Source organism: Cervus canadensis, chromosome 12 (genome assembly GCF_019320065.1).
Source record: "Cervus canadensis isolate Bull #8, Minnesota chromosome 12, ASM1932006v1, whole genome shotgun sequence".
NCBI classification, from domain to species: Eukaryota; Metazoa; Chordata; class Mammalia; order Artiodactyla; family Cervidae; genus Cervus; species Cervus canadensis.
Window position 1 is genome coordinate 59,142,619 of NC_057397.1, and position 21,059 is coordinate 59,163,677.

The following is a 21,059-nucleotide window of genomic DNA, read 5'->3' on the forward strand; positions in this document are numbered from 1 at the left end:
ACAGTAGAAGATAGATAATTTAAATAGCCTTATAACTAAGGAAATTGAATTAGTTTAGAAACAGAAAGCTCCAGAAGATTTCACTGGAAAAAGTCTACCAAATATTTAAAGAACAAACATTAATTAAATGTCAGAGAAGGGAACACTTCTCAATTCATTATAAGAACAATTCTAATAAGTAAACTTGAAAAAAGACAGTACAACAAGACAACTAGAGACTAATGACTCTCATGAAGATGGATGCAAAATCCCTTAACAAAATATTGGCAAATAGCATTCAGCAGTATATAAAAATAATTACATATTGTGATCAAGTGATGTTTATTCTAGCAATGTAAAGATCATTCAGTATGAAAAGCAGTCAATGTAATCTACATTATAAACAGTCTTAAGAAAAAGTGTCACAATTACAACAAATGAAGCAGAAAAATCATTTGACAATATTCAGCACCCATTCATGATAAAAAAAAGAAAATCTTTCAGAAAAATTTGAATAGAAGGAAACTTTCTAAAATTGATTTTTTTTAAATCTATGAAACACTTGCAGCTAACAGCACACTTAACAGTGGAAGACTAAATCCTTTTCTCCTAAGATTAGGAGCAAGGTAAGAATGCCCTCTTTCACAGCTCCTAATCAACATAGTACTAGAAGTTCTAAACAATGCGATAAAGAAAGAAGAGAAAATAAAAGTCTGATCAGAAAGGAAGAAAGAAAACCATTCATTCACCATTCATATTATTCTCTTCTGGGATCGTATGTCAGATCTGTTGATCATTTTCCTATTGTATTGTCTTTTTCTTACTGCTTTGTAACATGTCTTTATATAATCTGAATACTGGTCTTTTGTTGTTTTCATGTGTTGCAAACTTGTCTCATATATTGGCATGTCTTCTGCTTTCTTTATTATACCTTTAGATAAACAGAAAATCTTGATAGTAGAGCAGGCAAATTTATCAGTCTGTCCTTTGGTGATTAGCTCTTTTGTGCCTTAAGAACTCTTTCCCCGTTTGGAGGTCAGAAAGATGTTCTCCCGTATTTTCTTCTACAAGTTTTAACACTTTGCTTTTCACAGCTAAATCCTTAATCCCTCTGGAATTGATCTTTAAGTGTGGCTCCTCCTTGACTTTTGGCTCGGTAAATTATTCCAACCTTCGTGAGAGCTCTGTTATCTTTTAGTTCCAACTTCCTAGCCATGCTGGTTCTGATGCTCTGTCTCTAAAAATTGTGTGGGCTTTTTTTTTTTGGCAAGCCTTGTAATTTTTTCTTGATAGCCAGACATGTTGTAGTGAGTAAAAGAAACTGCTGTAGATAGATTTTCAGTAATGTGGTCATGAGTTTTCAGGAAAAAGAAGTATTCTATGCATCCTATGATTAGGTCTCAGTGTATTGGTGAGCCTGTGCCTTTAGACTGCGATCTTCATGAGTGTTTCTCAGCTTTTTCTCCTCACGTAGGTCGTACAGGATGGCTAGAGTGGGTTGCAATCAAGTAGTCCCTTCTCCCATAGTGGACGCCTGGAGGAGCCTGAAGCTGAGTATTTCCCTTCTCCAGGTCAGTTGGGCTCTGAGGATGCACTCACAGGCTAGACTCTGGTTAACTAGTTTCCCCTGAGGGCAAGAACGGAGTGCTCTGGAATATTTCAAAATACTCTTTTCCCCGCTCTATTCCAGAAGCCCGAGCAGACTTTTCTCTTGTATTTACTGTGGGAATCTGGTAGAGCTCCTTGAAGTAAATCTCACAGCATTGTAAGGACTGCCCTCCATCATGACTGTGTCCCCCTGGAGTGTTGAACTCTCAGAGCTGTCCTCATGGAGACTCCAGCAGTTGGTCAGTTACAGTTTAGGTTTTCCCTTCCTGGTACGGGGCTTCCTGTGGCGATTTCTGCTGGCAAGTCTCTGAGACTTCCTGTATTCCCCTGCTGGTCTCTCCAGTCTTGGGTGCAGTGGTTTATGAATCCAAGAAGAGTTGTTGATTTCTATTTGTTGTTAAGAGAGAGCGGTGACTTCCGAGCTCCTTATACGTGGAGCCAGACACCAGAACGCTTCCGTTGTTTGTTAATAACTAAGTCAGTGAGAAAGTCTAGGGGAAAAACTCATCCATGGCTAAATCTGGGAGGATGGTCACCTCTCCCTTAGGTAGTCTTGAAAGAAATTTTGGTCAAATGACCCTAGACTTGTTTTTCTGCAGCCAAGGCATTCTCGTCTTAGAAATTTTGCAAGTGCTTGAGTGTTACATGTTAAAAAGCTAAAGAAATCAAAAACAGAAGGATGGTGAGAGAATCCCCTCTTGGCATCATAGCTATGACTCAAATCATTTAAATGAGCTATTTGTTAAAAAGAAACCATAAATTTAAAATGCCTGTTTGTACAGTATTCAGAGTATTGATTCTGCTTATGGAGAGGCAACACAGAGAGTCAAGAAACCTGAGGTTAAGCCTTGATCTGTCACAACCAGATTGTTAAGCCTTTTTGTATAAGGTGTATGTTTAGCTGCACGGAACAAGAATCGTTCTGTGGTGGCTTAACAATATAGAGGTTTTTCTCATCTAATAGCCCAGGAGGAGGCAGACAAGGCCCAGTATAGTGGCTTCTCCTTTCAATTTAGTCTTCCCAGCATGTGGTATACTTGTCACTCCATGGCTGCAAGATATGACTCCACCTCTGGCATTTTATTGGTGTTTCAGGCATTGGAAGGGGAAGGGCGAAAAGCAATCACCAGAGCCCGTTAATAGAGCTGTTCCAGACACTCTACCTAGTACCTTCAGCCTACACGTCCAGGGCCCAAAGTGTTCCACCTGCCCATCCTTAGCTGTAGTTTAAACAGGGCAAGTTGCTGCCCTGAGCAAAATCAAGTTCCGGTTAGAACAAAGAGTAGGCTGGGTGTTGGAGAGTCAAGAGCAGTATCTACCCTGCTCTCTAAGCTCCTGCCAAGGTTATCTATCTACCTAGCAGAGATGTTTGAATAACAAGGTGGAAGATCGTATGCAAGCACACTTTATACAGTATTTATGTGTTTCATAAACAAAGTGGAAAAATTCTGAACTATTTTCTTAGCAAACATAAAAACATAATGTTAATAGAAAATCTTACTAAATGCAAAGACTTGGGTAATCAATATCTCTTGAACCTCAGCTCATTCTCTTTCAGATATCTTTAGATAACCCATGATCCAGTATTTTCATAGATACACATCCTCAAATACCAGTTTTTGGATTATTGCCAAACATTGTCAGGGTGGACATTTGTTGATTTCCTCCAATATTCCTTTCCCCCTTGTCCCTTTCTCTTGGTAACCTGAATGCCCTTCCATGTGATTTTTCTCTGGGTTTCCCAGGTGGAACCACTGGTAAAGAACCTGCCTGTCAATGCAGGAGACTCAAGAGACTCAGGGGAAGATCCCCTGGAGTAGGATGGCTACCCACTCCAGTATTCTTGCTTGGAAAATTCCATGGACAGAAGAGTCTGGCCGGCTACAGTCCATGGGGTCAAAAAGAGTCAGACATGACTGAGTGACTGAGAGAGAGAGAGAGAGAGAAGCTGTCACCTCTCACAAGGATAAGGCTTGATTAAAGCCATTCAGCAAAGTACAGTGACTGATTCAGTGATGGGCAATCAGAATGACTTCAGAGCTTGAGACTGGCAGCACGCTAACACTGCCCTCTTGGAAGATGGATGTGTGATCTTGAACTGCTGAAGTTATTTGTTTGCACCAAGAGGAAAGGCAGACAGAAGGTGAAGTAACTCTACAGAAAATACCATGCTAACAGACTTGCAGAGAATCAAGAGATATACATAGTGAAACTCTGTTTTCCTAAAACCAGCCCTACATCCAGGTTTTTCTTCCCCAACTCAAAAAACCAAAATATTTTCTTGTCTTGTTATTTATTTGTTTAAGTGATTTTGAGCTGGATTTTCTGTTATGTGTAGACAAAAGATTCCTAAATGACAGTTTCCATATATATTCCAGGAAAAAAGAACTCTGTGGAAAATTATATATATTATTTTAATATGCTTATTGTTTTAAATAATCTATATTTAAATAATATATTGCTTAATGTTTTATATATGTATACTTATATATACACATATATGTGTTGATAGGTATATATTTATAAATATTATATATATATATATATTCTGAAATTTATAGTCCTTCCAGGATTAAGGTCGTAAGGCCTGAATGTTACTAGAATGCTTGTAATAAATTGCCCGCATGGCATCTGTCTAAAGGATTTTAAACTCTGCAATAGAAGGATCTGAGTATTTCTCTTTTAGGGACATATCATGTCTGTGGTACAAGACTCTCCACTGAGTACTTTGAGAAAAGACCAATTAGGCTGAGGTCTGTCAGTGTTCTTGTAGGTGTGTTTCCTGTTTCCTGTTTGCAAAGGCAACTACAGAAGAAGTAAAAGTAACAGCCTTACATAAACCACTTACTGAGCTGTCAAGCGTTTAAGTAAATTATTCATTAATTATGAGTGATCTCAGTTGCAGGGCCAGAGAACTGCCGGCGATCAATCCGTCCTTACAGCTGTGGAAGGCTCTGAGACCCAGGACGCCGTGTGACTGCATATTGTGAGTTACTTTTTTAACCTCTCAAATGCCTGGGTTTTGAACTGTGTAAATTATGATTCAGAACGCAAAGATGTTGCATCCTGGTTAAGTTGTTGTGTGTTAAATGTTTTTGGTATTTGGTAAATAGGAAATGCTAGCTTATATCTGCCATTAAAGCTTTGTCATGAAGTACGCATTTCCACTTTTAACTCTAGATAAATTTCTGTTACCAAAAACTATTCTACCGTTTTACTTTTAAAAAATTCTTTTCTGTAGTGACTCTGATTAAGTAGAAATTTACTTAATTAAAAAACAAACAAACAAACAAGTAGGAGAAGGGGTAATGAAATAAAAAACCTGACTTGCTTCCTGGAGAAAAGGACAATAAATATGTGCCCCTCCTTACTTTCCATATCTATCATTTAGTACGAAAGATTGAAGAAGATATTGTGCAGCAAATAGATGGAACATTTTTTAATTCAGAAAAGATTCTTTTGAAATTCTATTTTAGTATAATGAGGGCAGCAGTGCCCATAATCCTGAGTTTCCTGTTAAGATAGGAATACTATTACTTTCCTATTTAGTTGGTGTGGGTCTCAAAAGCCATCTCATTGAATGTTTAGGAAATTGGCTTTTCAGGAAGGGAAATCTATTGATTTATGAATTTCTTGGACAATTTTCAAAATATGTTAATTGCTCCAGATGTGAGCCAGCCAAGGTTTGTAGACAAGGTAATTTGGCTTAAGCCCTGGTAATACTTTCTGTAACTGTTTGTGAAGAAAGCATGAATACTTACTTGGCCAAATAGCTCTGTATGAAGACCAAATGGTAAAAATACTAAAGTGAACGTGGGCCAGAACAGAACCTTAGTTTGTATTTTGCTTATATTTCAGGGAAGGGAGATAAGTCAATATAAAATGAAACTTATATGTACTTAGCTCTTTTTCATCCCGCTTCCTTCATCCCCCATTAACTCTCTATGATTTAATTAATAGATGAGTAACATAGATCATCTGGATATAATGAGAAAGTGAAAGTGAAAAGCCTTTCACTTTCAATTTGTATTCCAAATTGAATAAAGCCAGTTCTTTTAATGAAAGACAGTAATAAAATATTTGAAGTCAAGCTAGTCAATATCTATTATTTTTTTTCTCATAACATTGATAACTAAGCCTCAATGTCAACACATTTCTCCTGAAGGCCAGGAAAGAATTATGCATTTAAGTTGGCAGTAATCAGGTGGCTTGAGATACTCTGAAGTACTTATGGATCACAACCCTAAACATGGCAGTACCCATTGCATTAATTCCTCGGATCTTTGTGATATCAAACTAAAGAATAGTAGAGAAATGTGTATTCTTGCCCCCAAAGACAGTAAAGCATGCATATGATCCAACATAAGGACCCTTCCCCTTAATGTGAAGGTGTGGAGAATCAATATGTCTGCTATTGGCCCTTCTCAAGCATCCAAGTCTCTCTCTCGTTTTTAAAAAATTTATTTATTTACTTATTTATGGCTGCACTGGGTCTTGGTTGCAGTGCTGGGGCTTTCTCTAATTGCAGCAAGTAGGGGTTCCTCTTTGGCTGTGGTGCATGGGCTTCTCATTGCAGTGGCTTCTCTTGTTGTGGAGCATGGTCTCTAGAGCTCCGGCTCAAGAGTTATGATACATGGGCTTAGTTGCCCCGTGGCATGTGGAATCTTCCCGGATCAGGGATCGAACTTGTGTCCTCTGCATTGCAAGGAGGATTCTTAACCACTGCACTGCCAGGGAAGTCCAAGTCTCTCTTCTGGGTCTGTGATCTTAGGGCCAGGTGATTTCTCACTGCACATTTCCTTCTTGAAAGGGCTAGTCACTCAGTCATGTCCAACTCTTTGTGACCCCATCGACTGTAGCCAGCAGGCTCCTCTGTCCATGAAATTCTCCAGACGAGAATACTGGAGTGGGTTGCCATTCCCTTCTCCAGAAGATCTTCCTGACCCAGGAATCGAACCCAGGTCTCCTGCATTGCAGGCAGATTCTTTACCATCTGAGCCACCAGGGAAGCCCTTTCCTTCTTGACTGATCCTCAAATATACTCTACTCCATCTCGGATTTTTGCCGAACAACGAGAGGCTGAGTGTGTGCCAGAGGTTTGAGGCATCTGCCAGACCCAAAGGAGGAGGATTTGAATAAGAAACTAACTGGAAAGTTCTTGAGGCAGTGAAGGAACCACTTCCCGCTCAACTACTGTTGGCTTGAGAGAAGGCAAGGCAAGGGTGAGGATGACCCTTGAACAGAGATTGAACTTTCTAGGCTTTCCGAAAGAATGGCCTAAAGTAGCAAACACTGCCCCAATTTCCTGGGCTTTCTGGAATTTTGTTCAAGAATTCCAGACTCTTGTAAAAGTCACCTAGTGACAGAGTTCCTGACAACAGTAGATAGGAAAGATAAATGTAAAAAACTGTCTGAAAGTGAAGCATATGAATAGACTCTAGGTTTACAGTCATTTTTGATTTGCTGTTGTCTGGGTATCTCTCTTTATCTCCCTTAGCTAGAATTATTTTGTCTGGATCCCCAAGAAGTTCATACTCTTCCCCAAGGCTTCCTATATGACTAACTTCTCAGTTACATGGATTTTTATTTTTCTACAGTTTTCTGCACTAAAGACCTCTTTTCTCTTCCTCTTAAAAAATGGTATTTTAATCCTCTTAGCCTAGGAGCTTACTACTTTTTATTTTCAATGTCTCAGAAATCCTCTTTTATTAAAAAAAAAAAACCTACTTCATCAATAGCATATCTTTTGTTCAGGAGTAGTAATGGGGAGAGATTATCTCAGAGCTGAGAGCACAGAATACCACATATCTAGGGGATAATTAAAGTATCCATCCAGATGTTTTCAAATAGAGACAAATACTGATCATTCAGATAATTGATTCCCTGCAATGACTTTCCATTCAGTCATGTTTTTAAGGCAAAAACATCTGATAAAGTCAATGCTTTTTTTTTTTTTAAGAAAAAAGAATAGAGTGTAGATGACTTCTCAGCAATTTTGCAGTAAGTTCTTTGAGTATCATGTAGACTTCGGAGAATGTTGTTTGTAGTAGATAACTGATGATTCCAATTAACCAAGAAGTACAGGTGGCGCTAGTGGTAAAGAACATGCCTGCAATGCAGGAGATGTAAGAGACTTTGGTTCAATCCCTGGGTCAGGAGATCCCCTGGAGCAGGGCATGGCAACCCACTCCAGTATTCTTGCCTGGAGAATCCCATGGACAGAGGAGCCTGGCAGGCTACAGTCCATAGGATCTCAAAGAGTTGAACACGACAGAAGCAACTTAGAACGCACATATGCACGGATTAAGCATCTACTAACTTGAGCCCTGGGCTTCCCTGGTAGCTCAGATGGTAAAGCGTCTGCCTACAATGCGGGAGACCTGCGTTCGATCCCTGGGTCAGGAATATCCCCTGGAGAAGGAAATAGCAACCCACTCCAGTGTTCTTGCCTGGAAAATCCCGTGGACTGAGGAGCCTGGTAGGCTACAGTCCATGGGGTTGCAAAGAGTCGGACACGACTGAGCGACTTCACCTCATCTGGGCCCTAGTGGAGAATGATATAGTATAACATAACTCATATATTTAATAAGAGATCATGCTCCTAGAAACCTAATTCATTTACCCATTCAGTAAATGTTGAGTGCTTGCTGTATTTTAATAATAGGCATTGTGTTAAATGATGAGGATTTGAATGGGGAACAAGGCAGGGATGGTTTCTGTCTCCAGCTGAGTGGTGTGGGGATGTTAATCAAATAATTATGGAAATATTCTTTACAAATGTGATCAATACCATGATGGGGGGAAAAGCACAAAGAAACATGGGCAATCAAGACTATAAAATAGAGGCACCACATCTAGTTGAAATGGTGATAGGGAAGGCTTCCCTGAAGAAATCTGAAGAGGTTGGCAGTGGGGAGGAGGGTATTCTAGGCCAAGGCCCTGAGGTAGGAGGGAGCTTGGAGCTTACTGGGAACTGAACCAAGGTCAGTGTTGCTAGAGAGCAGAGGGAGCAAGGTGTGAGGGAAAGCAGAGAGGTGGCAGGGGCAGATCATGAAAGACTTGGTAGAGAATGAATGAATGCATGCACAGACAAATGAACATACCATGAATTAGCCCTGTTGTCTCGTGTCATTAGAGTGAAAATAAAAAGGAGTTTGCAACTGTATAATGACTCTGCTCTTTGGGAGAAGGTATTCATTGATTCATTCACCCATTCGGCCAGTAAACACAAGACAAAATTCCGTGTTCACATGGATCTTAAATTCTAGTTGAACAAGCAGACAACATGCCAGGAAGCAAATATGTAGGTTTTATAGTGATGTTTTGTCTATGAATAAATGGTGTCGGTGGTCTTTAGATGGAACTTTAAAAATCATTTCAAATATATATTGAATTGCGTCTATGTATGGTTATTCCCCTGTTTAGTTAAATAAAGTTATGTCCTCTGGCAGAGCTCGGACCGTGCTCAGCACAGGTGTCCTTCACAGTACTCAATTCACAGTCAAAGACTTTGGAGAAATTCCAAGAAAATAAAATAAGAGAAGGAGGGCTTCCCTGGTGGCTCAGTAGTAAAGAATCAGTCTGCCAGTGCAGGAGATATGGATTCAATCTCTGGTCTTTAGGAAGATCTCACACACTGTGGAGTAACTAAGTCTGTGCATCACAGCTACTGAGCCTGAGCTCTAGATTCCAGGAGCCACAGCTACTGAAGCCGGAGTGCCTTAGAGCCTGTGCTCCGCAACAAGAGAAACCACTGCAGTGAGAAGCCCAAGCACTGCAACTAGAGAGTGGCCCACACAGCAGTGAAGAGCCTGCACAGCCAAAAATAAATAAATAAAAATTAAAGACACCTCTGACTTAAAAAAAAAAATAAGAGAGGGAAGCTGAGAGATTTGTATTTGCTCTTGTTTCTGAGAAGCTAGTGATAGCACTGCCCACAGGCACCTTACCACCTCTTCCTGGAGTGGTAGGGGCAGGAGGAGGGGAACAAGGAAAAGATTTAAATAAAAATAACTGAATTGACACCAATGGGAAGGGATTTAAGAGGGAGAGTACTCCAGAGTCTATTTCTTTTTACAAAAAGAGAGCAACATATATCTTATTATACACTCAAAATACTTTGTAGATTTTGCACACATTATCTCAATAAAAGGTTCACAACATAAAATCAACATACACATTTAAGGAGAGATGGTTCTTTGCCACATTCCTCAAAGCTGTTATTTAACTGATAGTGCATGTTACAATCATCAGTGACTTACATTCAGAAAATAATACTTACCTGGAACCTTGTTTGCATTTTCAGTCATGCCTGTCTTTTCTGCTTGAAGATTTCCATGTGGTACTATTTGCATATCTGCATATAAATTATTACCATTGATGGAATTAATAAACCAGAGCACCGGTGGGGTCACCTTCAGGTCTTGCTTGCCAAGTAGTTCATGGATCAAAGGGAGGCATAATGCGTATCTGTTTTAATTTTCAGGAATTTCCTGCTTTCTGATTTCCAGGTTACATGAATCAAAGTGGTTATTTCTATATAAGACATGAGGAATAATAGAAATGTTGTTAGTGTGATCCTTTAGTGCAGGATTTCTTAGCTGCAGCACTGTTAACATTTTGGACTAGATAATTCTTTTGTGACGGGCTGTTCTATGTAAGGTAGGAGGATGCTTAGTGGCCTCATGGTGCCAGTAGTATCTCCCAAGTATGACAACCACCTCTAGACATTGCCAGATGTCTTCTTGGGGGAGCAAAATCACTCTCATTGAGAGCCACTTCTTCGGTACATCATCATCAGGGGCTTGCAGTGCTGTTTTAGCTTTGTGTTGTATTGCAAACACATCCAACTCTAAGTGGATAGCTTTCAGTTTAACAGCATGGTTTCTTTCTAATTCTATAGTTCTTACATCACAATTAAAAATTATATTATGAAACCAGAATTAGATTTTTATTCAGCTGAATGTGTGCAATCCTGACATGGTAATGTGTTTTGTAGGGAGGGAGAGGGGCGGGACTGGTTTACACTTCGAGGGCCTTGTTTCAATCATTAAAAGCCTTACAAAATTTTATCCTCAAAGATTAAAACTTACTTAGCCGCTCAACTATTTTTTTTAAAGAGACATATATGGGAATCTTAAGCTCTAGCATGTGAGATGAGTGAAATTGTGTGGTAGTTTGAGCATTCTTTGGCATTGCCTTTCTTTGGGATTAGAGTGAAAACTGACCTTTTCCAGTTCTGTGGCCACTGCTGAGTTTTCCAAATTTGCTGGCATATTGAGTACAGCACTTTCACAGCATCATCTTTTAGGATTTGAAATAGCTCAACTGGAATTCCATCACCTCCACTAGCTTTGTTCATAGTGACCTGCCTCCTGAGAAATCTGTACACAGGTCAGGAAGCAACAGTTACAACTGGACATGAAACAACTGGACATGGAACAAACAGACCTGGTTCCAAATCGGGAAATGAGTATGTCAGGGCTGTATATTGTCACCCTGCTTATTTAACTTATATGCAGAGTACATCATGAGAAACACTGGGCTGGATGAAGCACAAGCTGGAATCAAGATTGCTGGGAGAAATATCAATAACTTCAAATATGCAGATGGTACCACCCTTATGGCAGAAAGTGAAGAAAAACTAAAGAACTTTTTGATGAAAGTGAAAGAGGAAAGTGAAAAAGCTGGCTTAAAACTCAACATTCAGAAAACTAAGATCATGGTATTTGGTCCCATCACGTCATGGCAAATAGTTGGGGAAACAATGGAAACAGTGAGACTTTATTTTTTTGCGCTCCAAAATCACTGCAGATGGTGACTGCAGCCAAGAAATGAAAAAACGCTTGCTCCTTGAAAGAAAAGTTATGACCAACCTAGACAGCATGTTAAATAGTAGAGACATTACTTTGCCAACAAAGGTCCACTAGTCAAAGCTATGGTTTTTCCAATGGTCATGTATGGATGTGAGAGTTGGACTATAAAGAAAGCTGAGCACCGTAAAATTGATGCTTTTGAACTATGGTGTTGGAGAAGACTCTTGAGATTCCCCTGGACTGCAAGGAGATCCAACCAGTCCATCCTAAAGGAAATCAGTCCTGAATATTCATTGAAAGGACTGATGCTGAAGCTGAAACTCCAGTACTTTGGCCACCTGATGCAAAGAGCTGACTCATTGGAAAAGACCCTGATGCTGGGAAAGATTGAAGGCGGGAGGAAAAGGGGACGACAGAGGATGAGATGGTTGGATGGCATCACCGACTCAATGGACAAGAGTTTGAGTAGGCTCCGGGAGTTGGTGATGGACAGGGAAGCCTGGCGTTCTGCAGTCCTTGGGGTCACAAAGAGTTGGACATGATTGAGCGACTGAACTCAACTGAACTGGTGATACATAGAACCTTACATGAGGCACATTCAACAAGTTCATTTCTGGGTTTATAGGAAGCTTAAAACAGCAGAGAGAAAAAAAATGCCACCCTGGTATCCTTTGGTGATGGTTCTTGACATTTTAGTGTAAGTTATTACAATAGTATATTGGTTTAATGTTCCCTTAACATCTGTGGTTTACTCAAAGTTTCTGAAAATGGGAAAAATGTGTGTTCTGTAGTTGTTCAGCTAAGAAATGGCATTTCCAGATCACTTTAATCATATATGATTGAATCTTCTAAAGTGGATTTTACTGTGCTGTGGTGCCTGGGGAGACATAGATTGCATAAATCACTTAGATGTATGACTAATATATGACATCACTAAGAGAATTTTATTTTGAATTCCTTTTTACTGTTATTATTTACTTTGCCTAAAAGCGTGTTGACTCAAAGTGTTTCAGAGAGCTCAAATGAGACTCATGTTATTTTGTTAAATAGAACTTTCTTTCATGTTGCTGTTATGTTCAGGAATATTTAAGAGCTTCCAACTGTCAAAAATAAAGTTCTAACTCTTTTCCATGGCACTTAAAGCCTTTCCTAGCTGGGCGACAATCCATCTTTTCAGATTTGTCACCTTTACCTCCATTTGCTCATATCACACTTCAGCAGCAATGAACTCAGTTGCCCAGGGCATCCTTGCATTTTTCTGCCTTTACAGCTTTTCTCATGTTATGATCTCTACCTCCTCAGATTCCAGTCCTTGTTTCAGAATCATTTCTTCCATGAAATTTTCCCAAATTTTCTCAGTTGGAATTAATCTCTCTGTGTGTCCTATAATATTTGGAAAGCACTACACTAGTGCTTTTCAAACTATCTATGAGAAGGACTAGATTTTTTTAAATTTCTTATTTATTACAGGCCTGTATGTATCCTCCTGTCTATGACCAGTACTGGGATAGCACCATGTAAAATTCACATATCTGAGCTGTCTAGACCCCATTCAATGAGCCACGTCTGCTTGATCAAACATTTGAGTGGTGCAGCTATGTCCAATGCTGTAAATGTGTCTAAACAATTACTCGCAATCTCTGTACTGGTTCTTTTGCTATCTGATGAGAAATAGTTCATGAGGTGGTGCTGGTTCAGAGACTACACTTTAAATAGCTCTGCCCTAGATGATAAGCTCTGCAAGACAGGGCCCCGGTCTGCTTTCTTCATCGTTATTACCCTAGCACCTGGCATCGCCATCACGTGGTAAGCACACTTATTTCACATAGAAGTGTCATATTACAGATATAAGTACCAAAATAGCTTGGATCAGATCTTTATCACTCTTTAGCATTTACAGGATGATCATGTCTAACCTGTATCAATAATAAACATCAGACTGAATATAGAAATGAATGAGAATATCAGACTGTTTTCTTTTAAACATACATTCTCTTTAGTATAAAATCTATTGAAATGGAACACCCAACCTGCTAGTGCTGGTATAACATTTAAGAACGAAGCTCACTTAATGATTTCATTTTCTTTCCCTAAATAGTTGCAAAAACTCACTGTATTCAACTTAATTTAAGTGAAATAAATGGAGATAAAAGAAATCTAAAACACTTTGCCTGTTAAATAACAGTGTTGAAAACCTAAGAGAAATGTATTTATTGTAGGAAGAAAACCCACAAAAAGAAAATTATATTTGAAATCAAAATGGCACCTCAAGGGGATACTAAAAGTCCAAAATTTTAGTTTTGAAAATGAGAATCACATGGAGTTAGTTTATCTACCACTGTAATTTTCTACTGGGGAAAACACCTGGCATATGAGTCATATTTTCAAGATTTAAAACGTAAGAGATATAGAACACTTGACAATGATGTTTTTGAACGTAGATTTCTAACTTTTAGTAGTTCAAGAGTGTCTTTCTGAAGTGGTAAGTAGTTGTAATTGAATGTTCATATTTTTCATTGACTATTTCATTGTATTAAAACTGACAGTCAAGAAAAACAAGAACACTTACTATATGTTTTCCCCACCCTTGTTAGCCACCGAGTTTTTCATGGAGTGTTTCTTATTTCTGGGAAATATGTGGCATATGACCAGAACCATAATTAGTAACAATTTGATGTTATAGGAATTCAGATTTTGGCAATTTCTAACTTTTTCCTTTGAAATACAAAAGCAGTGAATACAGATCCTAAGGGTGCATTCTGGAGTCAGTTTTTCCCTCCTTTACAAACTGTGATATTGTTTTTTGAAGACTCACACTTTTATAGCTCCGCCCTAGACCCAGAAGGTGCCAGAAGGAGGTGCTATTCTAAGCACTTTACACACATCAACTTATCTAATCATTGCAGTAACGGGGGAGAAAACAACAGCGTGAAGACATTAATTTGCCAAAATCACTTCCATGAGAAATTGTGTAGTTGAGATTCACCTCAGGGAGTCTGGTTCCAGATTCTGTGCTCTGACTTTCATACAGCAGTGTCTTGTGCTGCATTGCTCCTGTGAGTAGAGATTGCATTGGTAGAATCCTGCTGAAGAGTTTATTTTCTTGCTGACTGTCTCTGGGAAATGCTCGATGACTATGAATGATGGGTAACTGGGAATTCTGGGTAACCAAGGAATCCTGGGTGACCAGGGAATGCTGGGTAACTGGGGGAAAGGGGTGCAAAGCCCTTAGTTATCTGCTTACTCTGAGCAACTTTCCAGCATCTGAAAACCAAAGAATTGTCATCAATACAAGGTTGGGGACTGTCCTACAGAGTCTGTTACTCTCACATAGGATCCCTAAAAATAGTGTTATCTTTGAATCAGAAGGATGAATATTTGTAGTAATCACTTTTGCTTTATGTTGGAAGCCTTGGTTGCTGAGGCTAATTATTCACAGAAGTAAGGCATCCCGTGTTACTAATGGAGTAACTGAGGGCTGAAGCTGAGACATTGCTTAGCAACAGGCATCATAGTATTTACTCTTTTGAGCAGAAACAGCAAAAGCAACTGGTATATGTCTTATCAGTGTCCTGGCAGGTATTCTTATTTTCCTTTCCAACTAACACTGCTTGTATCCATTGTCCTGGTATTAGCAAAGTGCTTAGACTGCGGCTTGGTGGGGCTCAGTTTAGGAAAATTCGCTTAAGTACAGAGATCAACCCTGAAAGCTGGCGTTAAACCAATAGAACCAAAAAGAAATTAGGCTGCAGGTAAGAACAAGTAACAGAAGATTCCTACAACTCTGATGTTCTGAGTGCTGTCTCCCAGTCATGTCCAACTCTTTTGTGACCCCATGGATTCCAGGCTGTTCTGTCCATGGGATTTTCCAGGCAAGAATACTAGAGTGGGTTGCCATTTCCTACTCCAGGTTAATGTTCCATATAAGGCTCCTAATTTTTACTCCTGGCAAGTATGTGATGGTAAGTGATATCACTCCCGTAAGATGTGGGAACTTGCTGAAATACTCTTCTGGCTTATTGTTTTGTTGGCCTTGATCTTCCAGGCACTGACAGAATCCATATAACTAAAAGCAGACATAATCCACGTTTCCTCCTAATAAAAATGCAGTGCTTTCACTAATAACAGTGCTAGCACTCCCCTCTCATTTACCCAAGCCTTCCTTTTGTCTTCAAATTAAGAGTAACTATACATCTGAGAATCCTGGCATTCTTCTACTATCTTTTCTTTCTCTGCCCTCAAAGTCATCCTAGCTTGGTATCTTAAATTATGGTGTTCTAACTTGACTTCTGCTCTCTGATGATGAGCAAGAAATTCCATGGATTGAAGCCATCTTAAAGGAAAGACTCTCTAAAGTGGCTTGAACAGTTGTGGGAGGAAAGAGGAACTAATGTTACTACATGAAGACAGTGGGGAAAGAATCAGTTCACCCCTGGAACAGAAGCAGCTGTTCATCCCAGAGCGGGGAGATGTTCCACTTGGATTGTCATCCATTGATTAATGACTGCTTGGTCCCAAGATAGATGGAGAAGTTTGGAACTCGAGTGAGCATATTGTTCAATTCTCTGTCCCTCTTGGGGAAGGGTCCTGGAATGTGTAATTTTTCCTCTTGTTTCAGTTTGCAGGGCTTTCCACGCGCTTGGCCTTGCTTTTGTTATGTTGTGTCCTAGAATCACTAATTAATTATGGACCCACTTCCTTCTGTGCACTTTGCTAATTGGATGTCTTGAAAATTGCTCCATGCTGGCCTAAATAATGATGAGAGAATTAGAAGGCTGAGAGGTGCTGGGAAAGAGAGAGAGACCATGACCCCTGGAAATTCAGCGAGTATCACAGCTGATATCTGTTACCCCAGTGAACAGGGGAGACAGCACTGGGACCACGGGGCTGTAAAAAGTACAGACAATGAAGCGATGAAAGGTGACAGGGTCAGCAAGAACATCCATGGTTGAGAAAAACATTTTTGCGGATGGAAATCCTGTCTGAAGATTGTACGGTCTGGGTGGCTCTGGTCAGTTAATGCCTCCTGTTGGGCAAGTAGAAGGGAGAATGTTCCCTGAGAACAGGGAAAGAGCCAGGACTTCGGAGTCCAACATCCTGACATCTGTGTCTGTACTCTGCCATTTGCTAGCTGTGGGATTTGGAGCAAATGACTTTACCTCTCTAAGCATCCAGCTCTTCATCTGTGAAGTGAAAAATGATGGTACTTGTCTCAGAATTGTGGTGAGGAGTAAGTGGGAGCAAATTGGTTAGTGTCTAGACCACTTCCTGGCACACAGCAAACTCTCACTAGTGGCTTGCCATTATTATTATGCAGTTATGTTCTCAACATAATGATTTAATAACAGTAAAAATATTAATAACAGGTAAGGTGCTTAGCCTGGCACAGCTCAGGAAGGGTTGGCTTTAAAATGCATTATAGGAGAATCATTATTCCCATTCTGTCTTCTCCACTCTCCTTCTGGCCAGTTTGGTTTTCCCTCTTAGCCCCCGTCCCCACCTCACCCTCACCTCACTCTTCCTCTTAGGGAAGAAGAGGAATTTAAAAACTGGATGAGCAAAGTACAGCTGTTCAGATGTGGCCTTTGGTTATTGCAAAGGAGGCCCCCAGACCACAACTGGCCAAATAACCCCGAAACCACTCCCAAAGTACATTCTGTTAGCCTCTGCTACTACTTATGTTGTTTAGACATAGATGATTTGCAACTTTAGATTCCAGATTTTTCTTCCCCATTAGAATGAAAGTCTTCAAGATGGCAAGGATTTTTGGCTATTTTGTTCACTGCTATTTCCCTAGTGTTTTGTTTGGTGTTATTTCTCTAGTGTTTAGAACTATGCTAGGCACATGTACGTGTCCAGTGAATATTTGTTGGAGGGAGAAGGGAAGGAAGGAAGGAAAGAAGGAAGGACAGATGAACTTCACCCAGCAGATCTTGAAGCCAAAAATAAAATGCCTTAGAAAGGAGATCTCCTGGCTAGTCTAGTCTAATAGGTTGACAGAGAAGGCCTGTAGGTGTTCAAGTCAACAAACATTTAGTGAGCACCTACTCTATATCTGGCAATGCACCAGATAGTAGGGATACAACAAATAAGATACAGTCTTTGCCACCAATGACAGAGGTCTGGGAGGGATCCAGGCAGTCTTAAATGTGATGTGCCCGAGGCACCTTTTGGAGGAAAGTGGCTAATTTGTGTATTAGCAGTATATACAGGGTAAAAACAGAACAACTTGATAGGTGCTGTATTGGTGATGGACAGGGAGGCCTGGCGTGCTGCAGTTCATGGGGTCCCAAAGAGTCAGACATGACTGAGCGACTGAACTGAACTGCAGAGATGCCATAACAAAGTATCACAAACTGGCAGCTTAAAACAACAGAGAATTAGTCTCTCACAGTTCTGGAGGCTAGAAGTTTGTAATCAAGGTGTTGTCGGGACCATATTCCCCCCAGAGGATCTAGAGAAGAAGCCTGCCCTGTTTCTTCCGAGTTCTGGTAGCCCAGGTACCAGGTGCTGGTTTGTGGCAGCATATCTCGAATCTCTGGTTCTGTCTTCACGTGGCAGTCTTCCTTTTGTGTCTCTGTCTTCTCTTAGGGGATTCCCACCATATTGGATTAAGAATTCATCCTGCTCCAGTATGACTTTATCTTAACTACTTAAATCTGCAGCTACCCTATTTTCAAATCAGGTCATTCTGAGATGCTGAGGATTAAGACTTCAGCATATCTTTTTGAGAAGACACAATGCTGACTAGGATTTTATTTATTCTCACTAGGATTTTAGACACAAGGTAGAGGCTTTAAGGTGACCCTGGGTGTCAACATTAGGTGAGTTGATTCAAAGTTGCTGAGTCATATCTGAGGATATCAGTAAATCTTATATTTATACTTATATATAGATTAATAGATAGTCATATATGTATGTATATATACATAGCTATGTTCTTATATGTAGATATGTGTATATATATCACAAACATCTACATATACTTATATACATATTTATATACACATGCAGATAAATAGATACAGAAATTAATATTGATATGTGTGTATTGATGGGTTCATGTACATACACGTATTTTCTAGCTCTATCTACTGAACGAGTCTAGAAGCAATGATGCCCAGTAACAAGGAACACACCCAGGTCCCACATCTTGGTATCTAAATACCATTCTCCAATCAAAGACACCAAGGCTCTTTGAAGGAATGGCTGATTTTAGAGCTGAGGCAGGGAAAAATACAAGATGAATTTGGGGTACCCTGTAGTGCTAGAGGAGAAGGCAATGGCAACCCACTCCAGTACTCTTGCCTGGAAAATCCCATGGACGGAGGAGCCTGGTAGGCTGCTATCTATGGGGTCGCGCAGAGTCAGACACGACTGAGCAACTTCACTTTCACTTTTCACTTTCATGCATTGGAGAAGGAAATGGCAACCCACTCCAGTGTTCTTGCCTGGAGAATCCCAGGGACGGGGGAGCCTGGTGGGCTGTCAATGGGGTTGCACAGAGTCAGACACGACTGAAGTGACTTAGCAGCAGCAGCAGAAGTAGTGCTAGAATGTTTAAAAGTGATATTTTTTAAGGATAGAGCATGTCAAAAGGCACAGGAGTCAACCTGAAAGCTCCCTATAGCCAAAGCTGGATTGGTTTAAGAAAAAGAAGAAAAGTAGAAATTCCCTGATGGTCCAGTGGTTAGGATTCTGAGGTCCCACTGCAGGCGGCACAGTTCGATCCCTGGTTAGGGAACTAAGATCCTGCAAGCTGCATGGCATGGATGAAAAAAGGAAAGAAAGAAAGATAATGACAGTATTAGTATAGGTTATGGCCAAAAGAATGAAATATACCCATGTGTCTCTACTGGTATAAAGAAATGATAGAAATGAACAGATAAATAAACAGAAGCAAATCTTTCTTAGAGAAGAATTCAAACTACAAATGTAGAAGATATGAGGGCAAAAAAAATTTATCCTTAGAACACTGAAGCAGACAATTTGCTGCAGACAAGATCCACTGATGAATCCTAAGATTAATGGGCAAATCTTTAGGAGAAAAAGGATGTTTGCATAGTCTCAGAGTCTCTCTCCCAAAAGATTTACTGTGGTAGTTTCCATCTAATGTCACAGATTATTTGATAGTTCTCCATCCAGGAGGTGGAGCTTATTTTTCTTTGGGTTTACACTGGACTTAGTGACATATTTCTAATATAGAGAGTATGAAAGAAGAACTTTCCAGTGGTAAACTTCACAGATATTACTTAAGCAAGGGGTCCAGATGAATATCACTGTTGACAAGCAATAGCATCTCATCCTTGAAATAAAGGGCACTTTACCTTGGTAGTATCCTTCCTCCAATTCCCTAAACCTAATCACGAGAAAATACCAGACAAACTCAAACTGACAGAAAGTACATAACACCTGACCTCTTCTAAACTGTTAAAGTCATGAAAAACAAGGAAAAGTCCAGAAACTGTCGCAGATTGGAGGAGACTAAGGAGACATGCTGACAGATGCACTGTGGTGTCCTCGGTTACATCCTGGAACAACAACAAAATAATGGGAAACTGGGGCAATCAAGAGAAAGCCTGTCATTTACTTAACAGTATTGTACCAATGTTAATGTCTTAGTTTTGATGAATATGCCATGACTATAAAAGGTGTTAGAAATAGGGGAAGCTGGGAAATTCTCTGTACTACCTTTGCAGCTTTTTTGTATGTCTAAAATTATTCAAAAATAAAAAGTTAAAAAAAGAAGACTCTAAGAGGAGGATCCCGTAGCAATAATATCAGATTGTTCCAGGGACCATTCTCTGAGTGCTTACATCAATTACACCACTCTGGCTGTGTGGTCTAGGTGAGATGCAGCTATCAGCTCCCGCTTTGGGCTAGACCCCACAAAGTCCTCACACTGCCCTGAAGTCCTGACAGTGTCTCCCTCCCAATATTCATGTTATCTTTCTGATTTTATCTCCTACTACTCTCTTAAATGTTGTTGTGTTAGCCATTAAGTCATGTCCAACTCTCTGTGACACTGTCAACTGTAGCCTGCCAGGCTCCTCTGTCCGTGGGACTTCCCAGGCAAGAATACTGGAGTGGGTTTCCATTTCCTTCTCCAAGGGAACTTCCCAAACCAGGCATCAAATCCTTGTCTTCTGCATTGCAGGTAGATTCTTTACCACTGAGCCACCAGGGAAGCCCTATGTTTAATATAACTAGATACAGTTAGGAATAGATAAGACTTTCAGGGCATTGGAAAGACTCATCTAGCAGAAGTAATGTAGTAGAAGGATTTAGAATGAGCAAACTTTGGGGTTTGAGTTCTAATTCTGCTGCTTTTCACTGGGGGAAGATACCGACCAAGTCCTGTGATTTTTCTGGCTGTTTAGCCTCTAAACGGAAAGAGTTGAGCCAGAATGCTTCTAATTGTAAATTCAATGGCAATGTTATCCTTGGTTTCAGAAGGATATGAATTTGATTTATCCATTCAGAAAAAATTCTGCATAGTTTGGTCCCTAGCGTGAAATTGTGAATCCTCGCCTGGGTAACAGCTGTGTTCCCACTCTCTGCCCCAAGCTCAGGGCTTTGTAAGTAAGAAGGAAGCATATCCAGAAGCTGACTTCATGCCCCATTCTCTCTGGTTACAAGTCATTTTCATCAAATGGT

The 21,059-nt window shown here is 40.0% G+C and overlaps 1 protein-coding gene across 2 annotated transcripts in view; it reads left to right on the forward strand.

Annotated features, from left to right (window-relative positions):
- Positions 1-21,059, forward strand: part of NCALD (neurocalcin delta) — a 324,211-nt gene that overhangs the window by 142,016 nt on the left and 161,136 nt on the right. For both annotated transcript variants that reach the window (XM_043483542.1, XM_043483540.1), the window contains exon 4: positions 4,487-4,573. The gene's annotated coding sequence lies outside the window, so the exon portion shown is untranslated. The remainder of the gene's footprint in view (positions 1-4,486; positions 4,574-21,059) is intronic.